This window comes from Anopheles arabiensis, chromosome 2 (assembly GCF_016920715.1).
Source record: "Anopheles arabiensis isolate DONGOLA chromosome 2, AaraD3, whole genome shotgun sequence".
Classification (NCBI taxonomy): domain Eukaryota; kingdom Metazoa; phylum Arthropoda; class Insecta; order Diptera; family Culicidae; genus Anopheles; species Anopheles arabiensis.
Window position 1 is genome coordinate 60,340,122 of NC_053517.1, and position 24,022 is coordinate 60,364,143.

Below are 24,022 nucleotides of genomic sequence, written 5' to 3' on the forward strand. Positions count from 1 at the left end.
CCTCCATTCCCTCATGTCCTTCCTTTCCCTCCTTTCTCGCCTTTCCATCCTTTCCCTCCTCATTCCTTTCCCTCCTTTTCCTTCTTTCCGTCTGTCGCTTACGATAATTCAGCCTTAAAAACAAAGCGTTGCTAGGTAGCAATACTTACCGAATAGCCACCTTATGCAACGCGCCAGCGATTAAACGCGCTGGTTTAACGATTTGCAAAGAGCCAGTTGGTGCGTTTATTATTGTGCTTAAGTCGGCGTGTACTGTGCCTGTCTTGGGCTGCAGCTCCGAAAGACACTTTCGTGTGCGCGACAAATGATGGCTCCTGAGAGGATGCATCAACCAACGGATCGGCAAGTAGTCCAATGTCCTCCTTTCCCTTCTTTCTCTCCTTCCCTCCTTTTCCACATTTCCCTCATTTCCCTCATTTCCAACCTTTCCCTCCTTTCCCTCCTTTCCCTCCTTTCCCTCCTTTCCCTCCTTTCCCTCATTTCCCTCCTTTCCCTCCGTTCCCTCCATTCCCTCATGTCCTTCCTTTCCCTCCTTTCTCGCCTTTCCATCGTTTCCCTCCTCATTCCTTTCCCTCCTTTTCCTTCTTTCCGTCTGTCGCTTACGATAATTCAGCCTTTAAAACAAAGCGTTGCTAGGTAGCAATACTTGCTACCTTATGCAACGCGCCAGCGATTAAACGCGCTGGTTTAACGATTTGCAAAGAGCCAGTTGGTGCGTTTATTATTGTGCTTAAGTCGGCGTGTACTGTGCCTGTCTTGGGCTGCAGCTCCGAAAGACACTTTCGTGTGCGCGACAAATGGTGGCTCCTGAGAGGATGCATCAACCAACGGATCGGCAAGTAGTCCAATGTCCTCCTTTCCCTTCTTTCTCTCCTTCCCTCCTTTTCCTCATTTCCCTCATTTCCCTCATTTCCAACCTTTCCCTCCTTTCCAACCTTTCCCTCCTTTCCTCCTTTCCTCCTTTCCCTCCTTTCCCTCCTTTCCCTCCTTTCGATCCTTTCCCTCCTTTCCCTCCTTTCCCTCCTTTCCCTCCTTTCCCTCCTTTCCCTCCTTTCCATCCTTTCCCTCCATTCCCTCATTTTCTACCTTTCCCTCCTTTCTCGCCTTTCCATCCTTCCCTCCTTTCCCGCCTTTCCCTATTTTCCCTCCTTTCCAACATTTCCCTCCTTTCCCGCCTTTCCACCTTTCCCTCCTTTCCCTCCTTTCCCACCTTTCCCTCCTTTCCCTCCTTTCCATCCTTTCCCCATTTTCCAACATTTCCCTCCTTTCCCTCCTTTCCCTCCTTGTCATCTTATCTCTCCTTTCCCTCTTTTCCCTCATTTTCCTCCTTTCTCGCCTTTCCCTCCTTTCCCTCTTTTCCCTCATTTTCCTCCTTTCCCTCCTTTCCCTCCTTTCCCTCCTTGTCATCTTATCCCTCCTTTCCCTCTTTTCCCTCATTTCCTCCTTTCTTGCCTTTCCCTCCTTTCCCTCATTTTCCTCCTTTCCCTCCTTTCCCTCCTTTCCCTCCTTTCCCTCCTTTCCCTCCTTTCCCTCCTTTCCCTCATTTCCCTCCTTTCCCTCCTCATTCCTTTCCCTCCTTTTCCTTCTTTCCGTCTGTCGCTTACGATAATTTAGCCTTAAAAACAAAGCGTTGCTAGGTAGCAATACTTGCTGAATAGCTACGTTATGCAACGCGCCAGCGATGCGCGCTTTTAACGATTTTATGGAAAACATAGGCTAAGGAGAAAATGCTGATCGACGACGGTCAGCATTTTTAGAGTATAAATTCAATTGAAAAAAATAATGAAGGCATTATTTGCCAATAGCCAGTTGGTGCGTTTACTATTGTGCTTAAGTCGGCGTGTACTGTGCCTGTCTTGGGCTGCAGCTCCGAAAGACACTTTCGTGTGCGCGACAAATGGTGGCTCCAGAGAGGATGCATTAACCAACGGATCGGCAAGTAGTCAAATGCCCTCCTTTCCCTCCTTTCCCTCCTTTCCCTCCTTTCCCTCCTTTTCCTCCTTTCCCTCCTTTCCCTCCTTTCCCTCCTTTCCAACCTTTCCCTCCTTTCCAACCTTTCCCTCCTTTCCCTCCTTTCCCTCCTTTCCCTCCTTTCCCTCCTTTCCCTCCTTTCCCTCCTTTCCCTCCGTTCCTTCCATTCCCTCATGTCCTTCCTTTCCCTCCTCATTCCTTTCCCTCCTTTTCCTTCTTTCCGTCTGTCGCTTACGATAATTTAGCCTTAAAAACAAAGCGTTGCTAGGTAGCAATACTTGCTGAATAGCTACGTTATGCAACGCGCCAGCGATGCGCGCTTTTAACGATTTTATGGAAAACATAGGCTAAGGAGAAAATGCTGATCGACGACGGTCAGCATTTTTAGAGAATATAAATTCAATTGAAAAAATAATGAAGGCATTATTTGCCAATAGCCAGTTGGTGCGTTTACTATTGTGCTTAAGTCGGCGTGTACTGTGCCTGTCTTGGGCTGCAGCTCCGAAAGACACTTTCGTGTGCGCGACAAATGGTGGCTCCAGAGGGGATGCATTAACCAACGGATCGGCAAGTAGTCAAATGCCCTCCTTTCCCTCCTTTCCCTCCTTTCCTCCTTTCCCTCCTTTCCCTCCTTTTCCTCCTTTCCCTCCTTTCCTCCTTTCCCTCCTTTCCAACCTTTCCCTCCTTTCCAACCTTTCCTCCTTTCCCTCCTTTCCCTCCTTTCCTCCTTTCCCTCCTTTCCCTCCTTTCCCTCCTTTCCCTCCGTTCCCTCCATTCCCTCATGTCCTTCCTTTCCCTCCTTTCTCGCCGTTCCTTCCTTTCTCACCTTTCCATCCTTTCCCTCCTCATTCCTTTCCCTTCTTTTCCTTCTTTCCGTCTGTCGCTTACGATAATTCAGCCTTTAAAACAAAGCGTTGCTAGGTAGCAATACTTGCTGAATAGCTACCTTATGCAACGCGCCAGCGATTAAACGCGCTGGTTTAACGATTTGCAAAGAGCCAGTTGGTGCGTTTATTATTGTGCTTAAGTCGGCGTGTACTTTCCTCCGTTCCCTCATGTCCTTCCTTTCCCTCCTTTCTCGCCTTTCCTTCCTTTCTCACCTTTCCATCCTTTCCCTCCTTTCCCTCATTTCCCTCCTTTCCCTCCATTCCCTCATTTTCTACCTTTCCCTCCTTTCTCGCCTTTCCATCCTTTCCCTCCTTTTCCTTCTTTCCGTCTGTCGCTTACGATAATTTAGCCTTAAAAACAAAGCGTTGCTAGGTAGCAATACTTGCTGAATAGCTACGTTATGCAACGCGCCAGCGATTAAGCGATTAGTGGCTCCAGAGAGGATGCATTAACCAACGGATCGGCAAGTAGTGAAATTAATTTAGAAAACATAAATAGGCTGCAAAAGCATCTGAAAGGTTAAGCACTTCGTGCAGTTAGCGGGTCAATGCTTAACCCAGAAAACCGTTGCGCTCGTAATAACCAAGCTCGACAAAATGGTCGGGAACCCTGAAAGCATTTACAAGTCTTTACTGCTAGAATTACTAGTGATAAAACATATTTGTTAGGCAGTGTTCGATACGTGTGCTGTTGGTTTGGAAATCGTATCTATACGACTGAATTCATCGAATGTGTTCGAACTGGTGTTCGATCTGTGTTCTGTTGGTATGTAAATCGTACCTACACAACTGAATTCATCGAACGCGTTCGAACTGGCCCATTTGTGTTCGATCTGTGCTCTGTTGGTGTGGAAATTATACATATACAATTCAATAGATCGATCCCGTTCAAACGGATTATTCATTATTCGCGAATGAACTGAACTGGAATTGCGCTCATTATGTTGATCCATATTTAAGTAGTTTTTATAGTATCCTTGAGTGTGTATAAGGCATAGGGTACAATATATGCTGGAGACATCTATGCTCGTATTAGTTTTATACATGCTAGTTTTTGGTCGGTTTTTCGATAGCTAGCCAGACAGCAGATGGGCCGAGTGTTTAATGTTTTTAAATTATTGGTGTCAACCGCAGAATGAGTACTTCTTTGGCTACAGTATGCGGTTATGGCGAAATACATTTGATTGTGCGTTTCGAAATACTTTCCCTCCTTTCCCTCCTTTCCCTCTTTTCCCTCCTTTCCCTCCTTTACACCATTTCCTTTATTTCCCTCCTTTCCTCCTTTCCCTCCTTTCCATCCTTTCCCTCTTTTCGCTCCTTTCCCTCCTTTCCCTCCTTTCCCTCCTTTCCCTCCTTTCCCTCCTTTCCCTCCTTTCCCTCCTTTCCCTCATTTCCCTCCTTTCCTCCTCATTCCTTTCCCTCCTTTTCCTTCTTTCCGTCTGTCGCTTACGATAATTTAGCCTTAAAAACAAAGCGTTGCTAGGTAGCAATACTTGCTGAATAGCTACGTTATGCAACGCGCCAGCGATGCGCGCTTTTTTAACGATTTTATGGAAAACATAGGCTAAGGAGAAAATGCTGATCGACGACGGTCAGCATTTTTAGAGTATAAATTCAATTGAAAAAAAATAATGAAGGCATTATTTGCCAATAGCCAGTTGGTGCGTTTATTATTGTGCTTAAGTCGGCGTGTACTGTGCCTGTCTTGGGCTGCAGCTCCGAAAGACACTTTCGTGTGCGCGACAAATGGTGGCTCCAGAGAGGATGCATCAACCAACGGATCGGCAAGTAGTCCAATGTCCTCCTTTCCCTTCCTTCTCTCCTTCCCTCCTTTTCCTCATTTCCCTCATTTCCAACCTTTCCCTCATTTCCAACCTTTCCCTCCTTTCCCTCCTTTCCCTCCTTTCCCTCCTTTCCCTCCTTTCCCTCCTTTCCAACCTTTCCCTCCTTTCCCTCCTTTCCCTCCTTTCCCTCCTTTCCCTCCTTTCCCTCCTTTCCCTCCTTTCCCTCCTTTCCCTCCTTTCCCTCCTTTCCCTCCTTTCCCTCCTTTCCCTCCTTTCCCTCCTTTCCCTCCTTTCCCTCCATTCCCTCATTTTCTACCTTTCCCTCCTTTCTCGCCTTTCCATCCTTTCCCTCCTCATTCCTTTCCCTCCTTTTCCTTCTTTCCGTCTGTCGCTTACGATAATTTAGCCTTAAAAACAAAGCGTTGCTAGGTAGCAATAGTTGCTGAATAGCTACGTTATGCAACGCGCCAGCGATTAAGCGATTAGTGGCTCCAGAGAGGATGCATTAACCAACGGATCGGCAAGTAGTGAAATTAATTTAGAAAACATAAATAGGCTGCAAAAGCATCTGAAAGGTTAAGCACTTCGTGCAGTTAGCGGGTCAATGCTTAACCCAGAAAACCGTTGCGCTCGTAATAACCAAGCTCGACAAAATGGTCGGGAACCCTGAAAGCATTTACAAGTCTTTACTGCTAGAATTACTAGTGATAAAACATATTTGTCAGGCAGTGTTCGATACGTGTGCTGTTGGTTTGGAAATCGTATCTATACGACTGAATTCATCGAATGTGTTCGAACTGGTGTTCGATCTGTGTTCTGTTGGTATGTAAATCGTACCTACACAACTGAATTCATTGAACGCGTTCGAACTGGCCCATTTGTGTTCGATCTGTGCTCTGTTGGTGTGGAAATTATACATATACAATTCAATAGATCGATCCCGTTCAAACGGATTATTCATTATTCGCGAATGAACTGAACTGGAATTGCGCTCATCATGTTGATCCATATTTAAGTAGTTTTTTTTATAGAATCCTTGAGTGTGTATAAGGCATAGGGTACAATATATGCTGGAGACATCTATGCTCGTATTAGTTTTATACATGCTAGTTTTTGGTCGGTTTTTCGATAGCTAGCCAGACAGCAGATGGGCCGAGTGTTTAATGTTTTTAAATTATTGGTGTCAACCGCAGAATGAGTACTTGTTGCAAACTATTGCAACAGCACTCTTTCTTTCGCCCGTAGTAGTATTTGGTATTAAAAAACAAGCGTTTTCTTAAGCAGTCTATATTATTATTTTATTGCGACGCTAAAAATCAATGCTTGACTCGGGCTACCGCGAAAGAGTGGCCTTCGGTCATTGCCTTAGCCACGCTGTTCGGGAGCCTTTGAGCGATCGGGAATATTCGGCTCGATCGGTATTGGATGCTTCCCACACTACGCGTTTGTACCGCGCTCTGTCGGGAATCACGGTAGATAACACCGACTGATCGAATCTAACGTTAATAATTATTCGGGGCGAGTACCGGCTTCGAACGACGAAATCCGTTCGACGCTCATGAGAGAATGAGAATCATGAGATACAACTGTCAAGCATTTAAAGACGTTTATGTCTACGATTCAAGGTTGTTAAAGTTTTGAATTTTGATCTTTTTTGCCGTTGGTATTGGATTTCATTCGTTACATCATTATTGGATGATTTGTTATCAATTATAAGGCAGCTTTACTCACTTTCTTCAAATTTGAATTTAACTAAGTTAAAATGTAGGAGCGACGGGATTGGATTTACTTTATAAAAATGTATAAAAATACTGATTGATTTTATTGTAAAGAGTTATAACGTTATTTACATGGTAAAAATGTGTGGCGATATTTTTCTATAAAGTTTTCAGCAGTGTAACAAATTTATGTGAAAAACATAAAAATTTGACCTTTACATAAATATTCAAATATCTTTATATATATTATTATTTTATGTAATGTCTTTAAGTAATACGTCTTTACTTAATACTTTATGTGTGTATATATATATATATATATATATATATATATATATATATATATATATATATATATATATATATATATATATATATATATATATATATATATATATATATATAATTTATATAACTATATTTTTACAGATATTTGTATGTATATTTATATTCCTATCTATTTTATTTTTCATGTTTTTATATACATTTTCAAAACTGATGAAAATGTTTTTTTATTGGAAATAGATCACAAAACATTTTCAAAATGTTACATACCTCTAAGTTCAATTCACTCCAATCATTTAAAGCAAAATTTAAAGCAAAACGTTACATTGAAAACAACATTCGTTCCAAATCCGCAGCGCAAAACCTCGCGGATTTCTCCCCATACAAACGGGAACGTTCGACCCCGGCATGTAGAACTCATTCTTTCGCGCGCTTCTTACGGTCTCTCAATGGTACGTTATTTTAAAACTGAGCGCCAAGTGAGCGCCTTCTGACAACCGCGGCGAACGGATCTCGTCGTTCGAAGCCCATAGTCGCCCCCATTAACATTACCCCCCAGTGTTTGTGAGCCATACGAACACTCTTCCTGGTTTGATTCGATCTTAACAGTCGGTGCTTCCTATTTCTATACGAACGCAATACTGGCTTACGAAATTTGGCTGAATAATAGTTTGTTGAATTTTGCATCGTATTATTACGTCCTGACTGATTGCTCTGCCCTGCATAGTTGCTCTGCCCTGCCTGTAGGATTTGCTCCCTTGGAGAAAATGGCGTTACACTTCTCACTGAACAGATTGCATCGCTGAGCGTTGTCAATTGTGCTAACGTAAATAATGCCGATAAATATGCTATGTTCATTGCACGAAATACTAACGTTTGGCATATATTGTAATAACACCTCGAAAAAGATCACTTGTTTGTATCAGCTTTCCTAATACACTGCACTTCAGCACGGCTTGTTCCGATTTTCCTCAGGAACTATTAGGCACCGGCAACGGGTGAGATGAACAGGGAACCGACACAATAACTGATTTCTGTTCCTAGCATTTCTACTAACACACGCACAACCGCTATAAAACAATTCCTCAACTAGTAACTTATTCTGTTCCTCACTTCAGCACAGCGATTCCGAATTACCTCAGGAACTTTTCTAAGCTGGCAACGAGTGAGATTGTTGAAAGAAAAAACTGTTTTAAGTAAAAGGAACTTTTAATTCGTCAAATGATTTTTAGAATGCTGCAAACTATTGCAACAGCACTCTTTCTTTCGCCCGTAGTAGTATTTGGTATTAAAAACAAGCGTTTTCTTAAGCAGTCTATATTATTATTTTATTGCGACGCTAAAAATCAATCGCTTGACTCGGGCTACCGCGAAAGAGTGGCCTTCGGTCATTGCCTTAGCCACGCTGTTCGGAAGCCTTTGAGCGATCGGGAATATTCGGCTCGATCGGTATTGGATGCTTCCCACACTACGCGTTTGTACCGCGCTCTGTCGGGAATCACGGTAGATAACACCGACAGATCGAATCTAACGTTAATAATTATTAACAGTACTTCTTTGGCTACAGTATGCGGTTATGGCGAAATACATTTGATTGTGCGTTTCGAAATACTTTCCCTCCATTCCCTCCTTTCCCTCCTTTACACCATTTCCTTTATTTCCCTCCTTTCCCTCCTTTCCCTCCTTTCCATCCTTTCCCCCTTTTCCCACCTTTCCCTCCTTTCCCTCCTTTCCCTCCTTTCCCTCCTTTCCCTCCTTTCCCTCCTTTCCCTCCTTTCCCTCCTTTCCATCCTTCCCTCCTTTCCCTCCTTTCCCTATTTTCCCTCCTTTCCAACATTTCCCTCCTTTCCCGCCTTTCCACCTTTCCATCCTTTCCCTCCTTTCCCACCTTTCCTCCTTTCCCTCCTTTCCTTCCTTTCCCTCCTTTCCCTCCTTTCCATCCTTTTCCCCTTTTCCAACATTTCCCTCCTTTCCCTCCTTGTCATCTTATCCCTCCTTTCCCTCTTTTTCCTCCTTTCTCGCCTTTCCCTCCTTTCCCTCTTTTCCCTCATTTTCCTCCTTTCCCTCCTTTCCCTCCTTTCCCTCCTTTCCTCCTTTCCCTCCTTTCCATCCTTTCCATCCTTTCCCTCCTTTCCTCCTTTCCCTCCTTTCCCTCCTTTCCTCCTTTCCCTCCTTTCCCTCATTTCCTCCTTTCCCTCCTTTCCATCTTTTCCCTCCTTTTCCTTCTTTCCGTCTGTCGCTTACGATAATTTAGCCTTAAAAACAAAGCGTTGCTAGGTAGCAATACTTGCTGAATAGCTACGTTATGCAACGCGCCAGCGATGCGCGCTTTTTTAACGATTTTATGGAAAACATAGGCTAAGGAGAAAATGCTGATCGACGACGGTCAGCATTTTTAGAGTATAAATTCAATTTAAAAAAATAATGAAGGCATTATTTGCCAATAGCCAGTTGGTGCGTTTATTATTGTGCTTAAGTCGGCGTGTACTGTGCCTGTCTTGGGCTGCAGCTCCGAAAGACACTTTCGTGTGCGCGACAAATGGTGGCTCCAGAGAGGATGCATTAACCAATGGATCGGCAAGTAGTCAAATGCCCTCCTTTCCCTCCTTTCCCTCCTTTCCCTCCTTTCCCTCCTTTCCTCCTTTCCCTCCGTTCCCTCCATTCCCTCATGTCCTTCCTTTCCCTCCTTTCTCGCCGTTCCTTCCTTTCTCACCTTTCCATCCTTTCCTCCTCATTCCTTTCCCTTCTTTTCCTTCTTTCCGTCTGTCGCTTACGATAATTCAGCCTTTAAAACAAAGCGTTGCTAGGTAGCAATACTTGCTGAATAGCTACCTTATGCAACGCGCCAGCGATTAAACGCGCTGGTTTAACGATTTGCAAAGAGCCAGTTGGTGCGTTTATTATTGTGCTTAAGTCGGCGTGTACTTTCCCTCCGTTCCCTCATGTCCTTCCTTTCCCTCCTTTCTCGCCGTTCCTTCCTTTCTCACCTTTCCATCCTTTCCCTCCTCATTCCTTTCCCTTCTTTTCCTTCTTTCCGTCTGTCGCTTACGATAATTCAGCCTTTAAAACAAAGCGTTGCTAGGTAGCAATACTTGCTGAATAGCTACCTTATGCAACGCGCCAGCGATTAAACGCGCTGGTTTAACGATTTGCAAAGAGCCAGTTGGTGCGTTTATTATTGTGCTTAAGTCGGCGTGTACTGTGCCTGTCTTGGGCTGCAGCTCCGAAAGACACTTTCGTGTGCGCGACAAATGGTGGCTCCAGAGAGGATGCATCAACCAACGGATCGGCAAGTAGTCCAATGTCCTCCTTTCCTTCTTTCTCTCCTTCCCTCCTTTTCCTCATTTCCCTAATTTCCAACCTTTCCCTCATTTCCAACCTTTCCTCCTTTCCAACCTTTCCTCCTTTCCCTCCTTTCCTCCTTTCCTCCTTTCCCTCCTTTCCCTCCTTTCCAACCTTTCCCTCCTTTCCCTCCTTTCCCTCCTTTCCCTACTTTCCCTCCTTTCCCTCCTTTCCCTCCTTTCCCTCCTTTCCCTCCTTTCCCTCCTTTCCCTCCATTCCCTCATTTTCTACCTTTCCTCCTTTCTCGCCTTTCCATCCTTTCCCTCCTCATTCCTTTCCCTCCTTTTCCTTCTTTCCGTCTGTCGCTTACGATAATTTAGCCTTAAAAACAAAGCGTTGCTAGGTAGCAATACTTGCTGAATAGCTACGTTATGCAACGCGCCAGCGATTAAGCGATTAGTGGCTCCAGAGAGGATGCATTAACCAACGGATCGGCAAGTAGTGAAATTAATTTAGAAAACATAAATAGGCTGCAAAAGCATCTGAAAGGTTAAGCACTTCGTGCAGTTAGCGGGTCAATGCTTAACCCAGAAAACCGTTGCGCTCGTAATAACCAAGCTCGACAAAATGGTCGGGAACCCTGAAAGCATTTACAAGTCTTTACTGCTAGAATTACTAGTGATAAAACATATTTGTCAGGCAGTGTTCGATACGTGTGCTGTTGGTTTGGAAATCGTATCTATACGACTGAATTCATCGAATGTGTTCGAACTGGTGTTCGATCTGTGTTCTGTTGGTATGTAAATCGTACCTACACAACTGAATTCATCGAACGCGTTCGAACTGGCCCATTTGTGTTCGATCTGTGCTCTGTTGGTGTGGAAATTATACATATACAATTCAATAGATCGATCCCGTTCAAACGGATTATTCATTATTCGCGAATGAACTGAACTGGAATTGCGCTCATTATGTTGATCCATATTTAAGTAGTTTTTATAGTATCCTTGAGTGTGTATAAGGCATAGGGTACAATATATGCTGGAGACATCTATGCTCGTATTAGTTTTATACATGCTAGTTTTTGGTCGGTTTTTCGATAGCTAGCCAGACAGCAGATGGGCCGAGTGTTTAATGTTTTTAAATTATTGGTGTCAACCGCAGAATGAGTACTTCTTTGGCTACAGTATGCGGTTATGGCGAAATACATTTGATTGTGCGTTTCGAAATACTTTCCCTCCTTTCCCTCCTTTCCCTCCTTTCCCTCCTTTCCCTCCTTTCCCTCCTTTCCCTCCTTTCCCTCCTTTCCCTCCTTTCCCTCCTTTCCATCCTTTCCCTCCTTTCCCTCCTTTCCCTCATTTCCCTCCTTTCCCTCCTTTCCCTACTTTCCATCCTTTCCCTCTTTTCGCTCCTTTCCCTCCTTTCCCTCCTTTCCTCCTTTCCCTCCTTTCCCTCCTTTCCTCCTTTCCTCATTTCCCTCCTTTCCCTCCTCATTCCTTTCCCTCCTTTTCCTTCTTTCCGTCTGTCGATTACGATAATTTAGCCTTAAAAACAAAGCGTTGCTAGGTAGCAATACTTGCTGAATAGCTACGTTATGCAACGCGCCAGCGATGCGCGCTTTTTTAACGATTTTATGGAAAACATAGGCTAAGGAGAAAATGCTGATCGACGACGGTCAGCATTTTTAGAGTATAAATTCAATTGAAAAAAAATAATGAAGGCATTATTTGCCAATAGCCAGTTGGTGCGTTTATTATTGTGCTTAAGTCGGCGTGTACTGTGCCTGTCTTGGGCTGCAGCTCCGAAAGACACTTTCGTGTGCGCGACAAATGGTGGCTCCAGAGAGGATGCATTAACCAACGGATCGGCAAGTAGTCAAATGCCCTCCTTTCCCTCCTTTCCCTCCTTTCCCTCCTTTCCCTCCTTTCCTTCCTTTCCCTCCTTTCCCTCCTTTCACTCCTTTCCAACCTTTCCCTCCTTTCCAACCTTTCCAACCTTTCCCTCCTTTCCCTCCTTTCCCTCCTTTCCCTCCTTTCCCTCCTTTCCCTCCTTTCCCTCCTTTCCCTCCTTTCCCTCCTTTCCCTCCTTTCCCTCCTTTCCCTCCGTTCCCTCCATTCCCTCATGTCCTTCCTTTCCCTCCTTTCTCGCCGTTCCTTCCTTTCTCACCTTTCCATCCTTTCCCTCCTCATTCCTTTCCCTTCTTTTCCTTCTTTCCGTCTGTCGCTTACGATAATTCAGCCTTTAAAACAAAGCGTTGCTAGGTAGCAATACTTGCTGAATAGCTACCTTATGCAACGCGCCAGCGATTAAACGCGCTGGTTTAACGATTTGCAAAGAGCCAGTTGGTGCGTTTATTATTGTGCTTAAGTCGGCGTGTACTTTCCCTCCGTTCCCTCATGTCCTTCCTTTCCCTCCTTTCTCGCCTTTCCTTCCTTTCTCACCTTTCCATCCTTTCCCTCCTTTCCCTCATTTCTCTCCTTTCCCTCCATTCCCTCATTTTCTACCTTTCCCTCCTTTCTCGCCTTTCCATCCTTTCCCTCCTCATTCCTTTCCCTCCTTTTCCTTCTTTCCGTCTGTCGCTTACGATAATTTAGCCTTAAAAACAAAGCGTTGCTAGGTAGCAATACTTGCTGAATAGCTACGTTATGCAACGCGCCAGCGATTAAGCGATTAGTGGCTCCAGAGAGGATGCATTAACCAACGGATCGGCAAGTAGTGAAATTAATTTAGAAAACATAAATAGGCTGCAAAAGCATCTGAAAGGTTAAGCACTTCGTGCAGTTAGCGGGTCAATGCTTAACCCAGAAAACCGTTGCGCTCGTAATAACCAAGCTCGACAAAATGGTCGGGAACCCTGAAAGCATTTACAAGTCTTTACTGCTAGAATTACTAGTGATAAAACATATTTGTTAGGCAGTGTTCGATACGTGTGCTGTTGGTTTGGAAATCGTATCTATACGACTGAATTCATCGAATGTGTTCGAACTGGTGTTCGATCTGTGTTCTGTTGGTATGTAAATCGTACCTACACAACTGAATTCATCGAACGCGTTCGAACTGGCCCATTTGTGTTCGATCTGTGCTCTGTTGGTGTGGAAATTATACATATACAATTCAATAGATCGATCCCGTTCAAACGGATTATTCATTATTCGCGAATGAACTGAACTGGAATTGCGCTCATTATGTTGATCCATATTTAAGTAGTTTTTATAGTATCCTTGAGTGTGTATAAGGCATAGGGTACAATATATGCTGGAGACATCTATGCTCGTATTAGTTTTATACATGCTAGTTTTTGGTCGGTTTTTCGATAGCTAGCCAGACAGCAGATGGGCCGAGTGTTTAATGTTTTTAAATTATTGGTGTCAACCGCAGAATGAGTACTTCTTTGGCTACAGTATGCGGTTATGGCGAAATACATTTGATTGTGCGTTTCGAAATACTTTCCCTCCATTCCTCCTTTCCCTCTTTTCCCTCCTTTCCCTCCTTTACACCTTTTCCTTTATTTCCCTCCTTTCCCTCCTTTCCCTCCTTTCCATCCTTTCCCCTTTTCCCTCCTTTCCCTCCTTTCCCTCCTTTCCCTCCTTTCCTCCTTTCCCTCCTTTCCATCCTTCCCTCCTTTCCCTCCTTTCTCTATTTTCCCTCCTTTACAACATTTCCTCCTTTCCCGCCTTTCCACCTTTCCCTCCTTTCACTCCTTTCCACCTTTCCCTCCTTTCCCTCCTTTCCTTCCTTTCCTCCTTTCCCTCCTTTTCATCCTTTTCCCTTTTCCAACATTTCCCTCCTTTCCCTCCTTTCCCTCCTTGTCATCTTATCCCTCCTTTCCCTCTTTTTCCTCCTTTCTCGCCTTTCCCTCTTTTCCCTCATTTTCCTCCTTTCCCTCCTTTCCCTCCTTTCCCTCATTTCCCTCCGTTCCCTCCTTTCCCTCCTTTCCCTCCTTTCCCTCCTTTCCATCCTTTCCCTCCTTTCCCTCCTTTCCCTCCTTTCCCTCCTTTCCCTCATTTCCCTCCTTTCCCTCTTTTCCATCTTTTCCCTCCTTTTCCTTCTTTCCGTCTGTCGCTTACGATAATTTAGCCTTAAAAACAAAGCGTTGCTAGGTAGCAATACTTGCTGAATAGCTACATTATGCAACGCGCCAGCGATGCGCGCTTTTTTAACGATTTTATGGAAAACATAGGCTAAGGAGAAAATGCTGATCGACGACGGTCAGCATTTTTAGAGTATAAATTCAATTGAAAAAAATAATGAAGGCATTATTTGCCAATAGCCAGTTGGTGCGTTTATTATTGTGCTTAAGTCGGCGTGTACTGTGCCTGTCTTGGGCTGCAGCTCCGAAAGACACTTTCGTGTGCGCGACAAATGGTGGCTCCAGAGAGGATGCATTAACCAATGGATCGGCAAGTAGTCCAATGTCCTCCTTTCCCTTCTTTCTCTCCTTCCCTCCTTTTCCTCATTTCCCTCCTTTCCAACTGTAGTATATATACATATGCGAAATTATAGCATGTAACTAGGTGTTAGTGAGATCGGTGTTAGGGCTCAGGTTAGTGTAAGATTATATGGTCAGTTCAATAAAAGCACTCATGGTTGAACCACGTAATATTGGCGACGAGGATAAAAAAGGTCACAGCAGAGAATCCGCAAGTAGAAAGATGAGTCAAATAGGAAACATAGAGCCCTACGTAATGGGAGAAAGTTTCAAAGAGTATATTCATCGGTTGGAGATGTATTTCACCGTCAATGATATTGCGGTAGAAAAAAAAGTACCAGTGTTGATCACAATGGCTGGTGCGTCGTTGTATTCGGTAGCAATAAAGTTGTGTGCACCGGATGATCCACGAGATAAAACGTATGCAGATTTAGTGAAGGTTTTGGAGAAGCATTTCAAGCCCAACGTGAACGTTGTGTCCGAGCGTTATCTACTCAGAAAGTGTAAGCAGACAGCGGAACAGTCGATTGCTGATTACATCATTGAGCTGAAGGCAGCGGCACAGACGTGTGATTTCGGCAGTTTCTTATCAGACGCTCTAAGAGATCAATTTGTGGCTGGCGTGTACGATCTGGAGCTTCGCAAACGGCTGCTGAAGAAGGAAGATTTAAAATTCGTGCGAGCATGTGAAATCGCTCGATCTTGGGAAGCAGCGCAAGAACAGAACGAGGTAATGACCGACAGAGAGAGAAACGTGTTGGCGGCCATGCAGAAAGCAGCAAAGCAGCAACCGGTGAACCAGCAGCGAGGGCAACAGGTGATGTGTCGGCGGTGCGGCAAAGGTCATGACCCGTTAAACTGTCCTGCGCGAACCTGGAAGTGTTATGTGTGTGGGAAGCAAGGGCACGTAGCGAAAGTGTGTCGTGGTCGATCGTATCAGAGAGGCGTACGAAAAGTAGAAGGAACTAATACAAGTGTACCGCAAATGATCACGTTAGTGTGCGATGGAAAAAAGTTAGTTTTTGAAATAGATTGTGGTGCGTGTGCGAGTGTGATCTCGCAAAAGACATATACGGATGTATTTAGCGAAGTAGAGGTGAAGCCGACCACCATGTCTTTTATATCGGCGTCGGGTCAATCGTTAAAACCCATCGGTAAAATTGAAGTGAAGATTAGGATGCCGAAGGCGGAAAAAGAAGAAAAGTTAGAGTTGGTGATTATACCTACGGAAAGGGAAGTAAGTCCTTTATTAGGACGAGATGGGTTGGATTTATTATTTCCAAACTGGAGAAAAGTGTTTGAGATAAAAGTTATAGAAACGGATCTAATTATGGAAATAGCAAAGAAATTTCCGAAAGTTATAAAATCAGGAGAGAACGAAACAATTGAAGGTTTCAAGGCGGATTTAGTATTAAAGGCAGGTTGTGGTCCTGTATTTCATAAAGCGTACCCAGTGCCATACTCAATGCAGACGAAAGTAGAAGAAGCTTTAGACAAGCTTGTAGCAGAAGGTGTTTTACGGCCAACACGATTTTCAAAATGGGCAAGTCCAATTGTAATAGTGAAGAAGCAAGATGGAAGTATACGTTTGTGTTTGGACGGTAAAGTGGTATTGAATAGGCAATTATCAGTGGAACATTACCCGTTACCGAAAGTGGAAGATATTTTTGCTAAAATAGCAGCATGGAAGGTATTTTGCAAGATAGATTTGTCGGGTGCGTACTTGCAAGTGTTATTATCGGAAACGTCTCGTGAAATATGTACGGTAAATACGCATAAGGGATTATTTCAATATACTCGTATGCCTTTTGGCATACATTCAGCACCGGCAATATTTCAATCGTTGATAGATCAAGTATTGCAAGATACAGAAGGAATCGCGTATATCGATGATATTTTGGTAGGAGGTACCGATATGCAGCAATGTAAAGAGCGTTTATACAAAATTTTGTGGAAATTGAATACGCATAATGTAAAAATCAATGTGGCCAAATCAGTCTTGTTCAAAAGCAGTATTGAGTATTTAGGATATATATTATCAGACAAGGGTATTCATCCTAACGAGTCTAAAGTGAGAGCGATTGTTAACGCACCCGTTCCAAAGAATGTAACGCAACTGCAAGCTTATTTAGGGTTGGTGAACTATTATCATCGCTTCATACCCAATTTAGCAAATTTATTACATCCCTTGTATAACCTTTTGAGGAAACAAACTAAGTTCGAATGGACGGAGCAGTGTCAAATAGCGTTCGATAAGTCGAAAAATCAGTTAGTAGATCATCAAGTGTTAATACCTTATGATGAGAGCAAACCGTTGGTATTGCAAGTGGATGCCAGTCCTTATGGTGTAGGAGCAATTTTATCCCATATAATCGATGGTGAGGAAAAACCAATAGGGTTTGCATCATCCACGTTAACTGCAGCGCAAATGAATTATGCACAAGTGCATAGGGAGGCATTAGCGGTAATATTCGGCATAAAAAAATTTCACAAATATGTGTATGGAAGGGCATTTAAACTAATTACGGATAACAGTGGCGTCAAGGAAATATTCAATCCGTCGAAAGGAACTTCTGCAATTACAGCAGCAAGGTTGCAACGTTGGTCTTTATTTTTAGCGAATTATAATTATTCGATTGAACATAAGGCAGGGAAGTTAATGTCAAATGTAGATGCCATGTCCAGATTACCGTTGCCTGAAGAAAATGAACTAGAAAATGTGAATTTGGGAGTAAATGTGCTAAAAGAAAATTCACAAATTGAAATCGAGGTGATAAAAAAAACACCAATTACAAGATGGTGAAATCAGGAATGTTTATAATTTGGTGAAAAATGGATGGAAAAATAATTTAGAGCCAGGGTTGAAAGTTTATAACAAAGTGAAAAATCGTTTAGGAATAGAAAACGGAATATTATTTTTCGATGATAGAATAGTGATTCCAAAAAGGTTAAGAAATGATATACTCAACAAATTTCACGCAAATCACGATGGTATCGTAAAGATGAAAATTAGTGCGAGGAAGTTTGTTTGGTGGTTGGGAATGGATAAGCATATTTCGGATTTTGTAACAGAATGTTCGATTTGTCAAGCTTGTCAACCAGTTAGCAAAGAGATAGTAGAAACAAAATGGCCTTCATGTGGAATTCCGTTTGAAAGGATTCATATAGATTTATTTTATTTTGAATCTAGAACATTATTAATAATAGTAGATGCGTATTCGAAGTTTATAGATGTGCGTTTGTTAAATATGGCCAAAGCTAATGACATCATAGAGCAGATAGAATCTTTTTTTAGTTATTTTGGGATTGCTCAGGAAGTGGTTACTGATAACGGTCCGCCGTTCAATTCTGAATCATTTGTGAATTTTTTGAGAGAGTATGGTGTAAAAGTAACTAAATCACCACCGTATCACCCTCAATCAAATGGGTTAGCAGAAAGAGGAGTGAGGACAGTAAAAGAAGTATTAAAAAAGTTTTTGTTAGATTCTAAATATAAATTTTTGCCTTTGAGCCGCAAAATAAGCAAATTTCTGTTGCACTATAGGAATACGCCCACTACGGTTACTAAAGAAACGCCGTCACAGAGAATTTTTGCTTACATTCCAGTAACTGTTTTAAATAAATTAAATGCAAAGCAAGTAGAAAAAAATAAGGATAACGAAGATAATTGTAAAGCGGTCCGTATTCATAACATAAGAAAGGAAAATAAGTATATCGATTTTAAAAGCGGAGAAAAGGTAGTGTATAGAAACCATTTTAAGGATTTAGTGCGATGGATTCCAGCCACTATTATAAAGAAAGTTAGTTATACTACTTACACTGCTAATATAAATGGAAATATCAGATTAGTACACAAAAACCAATTAAGGAAGCTGAAACGCAAATTGAATTATAGTTATATTACTGAAAAGAATTGGTCCCAAAATGATACATTGTTGAATACAGAGAATAATTATAAACGCAAACGTAGCGAATCACAATCTCCACCCATTAGGAGATCAGATAGATTGAAAGGTCAACCGCGATTTAAATATTGTAAATAGTTAATCGTAAGTTTGCGTTTAGTGGGGAGACTGTAGTATATATACATATGCGAAATTATAGCATGTAACTAGGTGTTAGTGAGATCGGTGTTAGGGCTCAGGTTAGTGTAAGATTATATGGTCAGTTCAATAAAAGCACTCATGGTTGAACCACGTAATACCAACCTTTCCCTCCTTTCCAACCTTTCCCTCCTTTCCCTCCTTTCCCTCCTTTCCCTCCTTTCCCTCCTTTCCCTCCGTTCCCTCATGTCCTTCCTTTCCCTCCTTTCTCGCCTTTCGTTCCTTTCTCACCTTTCCATCCTTTCCCTCCTTTCCCTCATTTCCCTCATGTCCTTCCTTTCCCTCCTTTCTCGCCGTTCCTTCCTTTCTCACCTTTCCATCCTTTCCCTCCTCATTCCTTTCCCTTCTTTTCCTTCTTTCCGTCTGTCGCTTACGATAATTCAGCCTTAAAAACAAAGCGTTGCTAGGTAGCAATACTTGCTGAATAGCTACCTTATGCAACGCGCCAGCGATTAAACGCGCTGGTTTAACGATTTGCAAAGAGCCAGTTGGTGCGTTTATTATTGTGCTTAAGTCGGCGTGTACTGTGCCTGTCTTGGGCTGCAGCTCCGAAAGACACTTTCGTGTGCGCGACAAATGGTGGCTCCAGAGAGGATGCATCAACCAACGGATCGGCAAGTAGTCCAATGTCCTCCTTTCCCTTCTTTCTCTCCTTCCCTCCTTTTCCTCATTTCCCTCATTTCCAACCTTTCCCTCCTTTCCAACCTTTCCCTCCTTTCCCTCCTTTCCCTCCTTTCCCTCCTTTCCCTCCTTTCCCTCCTTTCCCTCCTTTCCAACCTTTCCCTCCTTTCCCTCCTTTCCCTCCTTTCCCTCCTTTCCCTCCTTTCCTCCTTTCCTCCTTTCCCTCCTTTCCCTCCTTTCCCTCCTTTCCCTCCTTTCCCTCCATTCCCTCATTTTCTACCTTTCCCTCCTTTCTCGCCTTTCCATCCTTTCCCTCCTCATTCCTTTCCCTCCTTTTCCTTCTTTCCGTCTGTCGCTTACGATAATTTAGCCTTAAAAACAAAGCGTTGCTATGTAGCAATACTTGCTGAATAGCTACGTTATGCAACGCGCCAGCGATTAAGCGATTAGTGGCTCCAGAGAGGATGCATTAACCAACGGATCGGCAAGTAGTGAAATTAATTTAGAAAACATAAATAGGCTGCAAAAGCATCTGAAAGGTTAAGCACTTCGTGCAGTTAGCGGGTCAATGCTTAACCCAGAAAACCGTTGCGCTCGTAATAACCAAGCTCGACAAAATGGTCGGGAACCCTTAAAGCATTTACAAGTCTTTACTGCTAGAATTACTAATGATAAAACATATTTGTTAGGCAGTGTTCGATACGTGTGCTGTTGGTTTGGAAATCGTATCTATACGACTGAATTCATCGAATGTGTTCGAACTGGTGTTCGATCTGTGTTCTGTTGGTATGTAAATCGTACCTACACAACTGAATTCATTGAACGCGTTCGAACTGGCCCATTTGTGTTCGATCTGTGCTCTGTTGGTGTGGAAATTATACATATACAATTCAATAGATCGATCCCGTTCAAACGGATTATTCATTATTCGCGAATGAACTGAACTGGAATTGCGCTCATCATGTTGATCCATATTTAAGTAGTTTTTTTATAGAATCCTTGAGTGTGTATAAGGCATAGGGTACAATATATGCTGGAGACATCTATGCTCGTATTAGTTTTATACATGCTAGTTTTTGGTCGGTTTTTCGATAGCTAGCCAGACAGCAGATGGGCCGAGTGTTTAATGTTTTTAAATTATTGGTGTCAACCGCAGAATGAGTACTTGTTGCAAACTATTGCAACAGCACTCTTTCTTTCGCCCGTAGTAGTATTTGGTATTAAAAACAAGCGTTTTCTTAAGCAGTCTATATTATTATTTTATTGCGACGCTAAAAATCAATCGCTTGACTCGGGCTACCGCGAAAGAGTGGCCTTCGGTCATTGCCTTAGCCACGCTGTTCGGGAGCCTTTGAGCGATCGGGAATATTCGGCTCGATCGGTATTGGATGCTTCCCACACTACGCGTTTGTACCGCGCTCTGTCGGGAATCACGGTAGATAACACCGACAGATCGAATCTAACGTTAATAATTATTAACATTACCCCCAGTGTTTGTGAGCCATACGAACACTCTTCCTGGTTTGATTCGATCTTAACAGTCGGTGCTTCCTATTTCTATACGAACGCAATACTGGCTTACGAAATTTGGCTGAATAATAGTTTGTTGAATTTTGCATCGTATTATTACGTCCTGACTGATTGCTCTGCCCTGCATAGTTGCTCTGCCCTGCCTGTAGGATTTGCTCCTTGGAGAAAATGGCGTTACACTTCTCACTGAACAGATTGCATCGCTGAGCGTTGTCAATTGTGCTAACGTAAATAATGCCGATAAATATGCTATGTTCATTGCACGAAATACTAACGTTTGGCATATATTGTAATAACACCTCGAAAAAGATCACTTGTTTGTATCAGCTTTCCTAATACACTGCACTTCAGCACGGCTTGTTCCGATTTTCCTCAGGAACTATTAGGCACCGGCAACGGGTGAGATGAACAGGGAACCGACACAATAACTGATTTCTGTTCCTAGCATTTCTACTAACACACGCACAACCGCTATAAAACAATTCCTCAACTAGTAACTTATTCTGTTCCTCACTTCAGCACAGCGATTCCGAATTACCTCAGGAACTTTTCTAAGCTGGCAACGAGTGAGATTGTTGAAAGAAAAACTGTTTTAAGTAAAAGGAACTTTTAATTCGTCAAATGATTTTTAGAATGCTGCAAACTATTGCAACAGCACTCTTTCTTTCGCCCGTAGTAGTATTTGGTATTAAAAACAAGCGTTTTCTTAAGCAGTCTATATTATTATTTTATTGCGACGCTAAAAATCAATCGCTTGACTCGGGCTACCGCGAAAGAGTGGCCTTCGGTCATTGCCTTAGCCACGCTGTTCGGAAGCCTTTGAGCGATCGGGAATATTCGGCTCGATCGGTATTGGATGCTTCCCACACTACGCGTTTGTACCGCGCTCTGTCGGGAATCACGGTAGATAACACCGACAGATCGAATCTAACGTTAATAATTATTAACAGTACTTCTTTGGCTACAGTATGCGGTTATGGCGAAATACATTTGATTGTGCGTTTCGAAATACTTTCCCTCCATTCCTTCCTTTCCCTCTTTTCCCTCCTTTCCCTCCTTTACACCATTTCCTTTATTTCCCTCCTTTCCCTCCTTTCCCTCCTTTCCATCCTTTCCCCCTTTTTCCACCTTTCCCTCCTTTCCCTCCTTTCCCACCTTTCCATCCTTTCCCTCCTTTCCCACCTTTCCCTCCTTTCCCTCCTTTCCTTCCTTTCCCTCCTTTCCCTCCTTTCCATCCTTTTCCCCTTTTCCAACATTTCCCTCCTTTCCCTCCTTGTCATCTTATCCCTCCTTTCCCTCTTTTTCCTCCTTTCTCGCCTTTCCCTCCTTTCCCTCTTTTCCCTCATTTTCCTCCTTTCCCTCCTTTCCCTCCTTTCCCTCCTTTCCCTCCTTTCCCTCCTTTCCCTCCTTTCCCTCCTTTCCATCCTTTCCCTCCTTTCCCTCCTTTCCCTCCTTTCCCTCCTTTCCCTCCTTTCCCTCCTTTCCCTCATTTCCCTCCTTTCCCTCCTTTCCATCTTTTCCCTCCTTTTCCTTCTTTCCGTCTGTCGCTTACGATAATTTAGCCTTAAAAACAAAGCGTTGCTAGGTAGCAATACTTGCTGAATAGCTACGTTATGCAACGCGCCAGCGATGCGCGCTTTTTTAACGATTTTATGGAAAACATAGGCTAAGGAGAAAATGCTGATCGACGACGGTCAGCATTTTTAGAGTATAAATTCAATTTAAAAAAATAATGAAGGCATTATTTGCCAATAGCCAGTTGGTGCGTTTATTATTGTGCTTAAGTCGGCGTGTACTGTGCCTGTCTTGGGCTGCAGCTCCGAAAGACACTTTCGTGTGCGCGACAGATGGTGGCTCCAGAGAGGATGCATTAACCAATGGATCGGCAAGTAGTCCAATGCCCTCCATTCCCTCCTTTCCCTCCTTTCCCTCCTTTCCCTCCTTCCCCTCCTTTTCCTCCTTTCCAACCTTTCCCTCCTTTCCCTCCTTTCCCTCCTTTCCCTCCTTTCCTCCTTTCCTCCTTTCCTCCTTTCCCTCCTTTCCTCCTTTCCCTCCTTTCCCTCCTTTCCTTTCCTCCTTTCCTCCTTTCCCTCCTTTCCCTCCTTTCCCTCCTTTCCCTCCTTTCCCTCCTTTCCTCCGTTCCATTCCCTCATGTCCTTCCTTTCCCTCCTTTCTCGCCGTTCCTTCCTTTCTCACCTTTCCATCCTTTCCCTCCTCATTCCTTTCCCTTCTTTTCCTTCTTTCCGTCTGTCGCTTACGATAATTCAGCCTTTAAAACAAAGCGTTGCTAGGTAGCAATACTTGCTGAATAGCTACCTTATGCAACGCGCCAGCGATTAAACGCGCTGGTTTAACGATTTGCAAAGAGCCAGTTGGTGCGTTTATTATTGTGCTTAAGTCGGCGTGTACTGTGCCTGTCTTGGGCTGCAGCTCCGAAAGACACTTTCGTGTGCGCGACAAATGGTGGCTCCAGAGAGGATGCATCAACCAACGGATCGGCAAGTAGTCCAATGTCCTCCTTTCCCTTCTTTCTCTCCTTCCCTCCTTTTCCTCATTTCCCTAATTTCCAACCTTTCCCTCATTTCCAACCTTTCCCTCCTTTCCAACCTTTCCCTCCTTTCCCTCCTTTCCCTCCTTTCCTCCTTTCCCTCCTTTCCAACCTTTCCCTCCTTTCCCTCCTTTCCCAACTTTCCCTCCTTTCCCTCCTTTCCCTCCTTTCCCTCCTTTCCCTCCTTTCCTCCTTTCCCTCCATTCCCTCATTTTCTACCTTTCCCTCCTTTCTCGCCTTTCCATCCTTTCCCTCCTCATTCCTTTCCCTCCTTTTCCTTCTTTCCGTCTGTCGCTTACGATAATTTAGCCTTAAAAACAAAGCGTTGCTAGGTAGCAATACTTGCTGAATAGCTACGTTATGCAACGCGCCAGCGATTAAGCGATTAGTGGCTCCAGAGAGGATGCATTAACCAACGGATCGGCAAGTAGTGAAATTAATTTAGAAAACATAAATAGGCTGCAAAAGCATCTGAAAGGTTAAGCACTTCGTGCAGTTAGCGGGTCAATGCTTAACCCAGAAAACCGTTGCGCTCGTAATAACCAAGCTCGACAAAATGGTCGGGAACCCTGAAAGCATTTACAAGTCTTTACTGCTAGAATTACTAGTGATAAAACATATTTGTCAGGCAGTGTTCGATACGTGTGCTGTTGGTTTGGAAATCGTATCTATACGACTGAATTCATCGAATGTGTTCGAACTGGTGTTCGATCTGTGTTCTGTTGGTATGTAAATCGTACCTACACAACTGAATTCATCGAACGCGTTCGAACTGGCCCATTTGTGTTCGATCTGTGCTCTGTTGGTGTGGAAATTATACATATACAATTCAATAGATCGATCCCTGTTGGGAACTAAAACCAA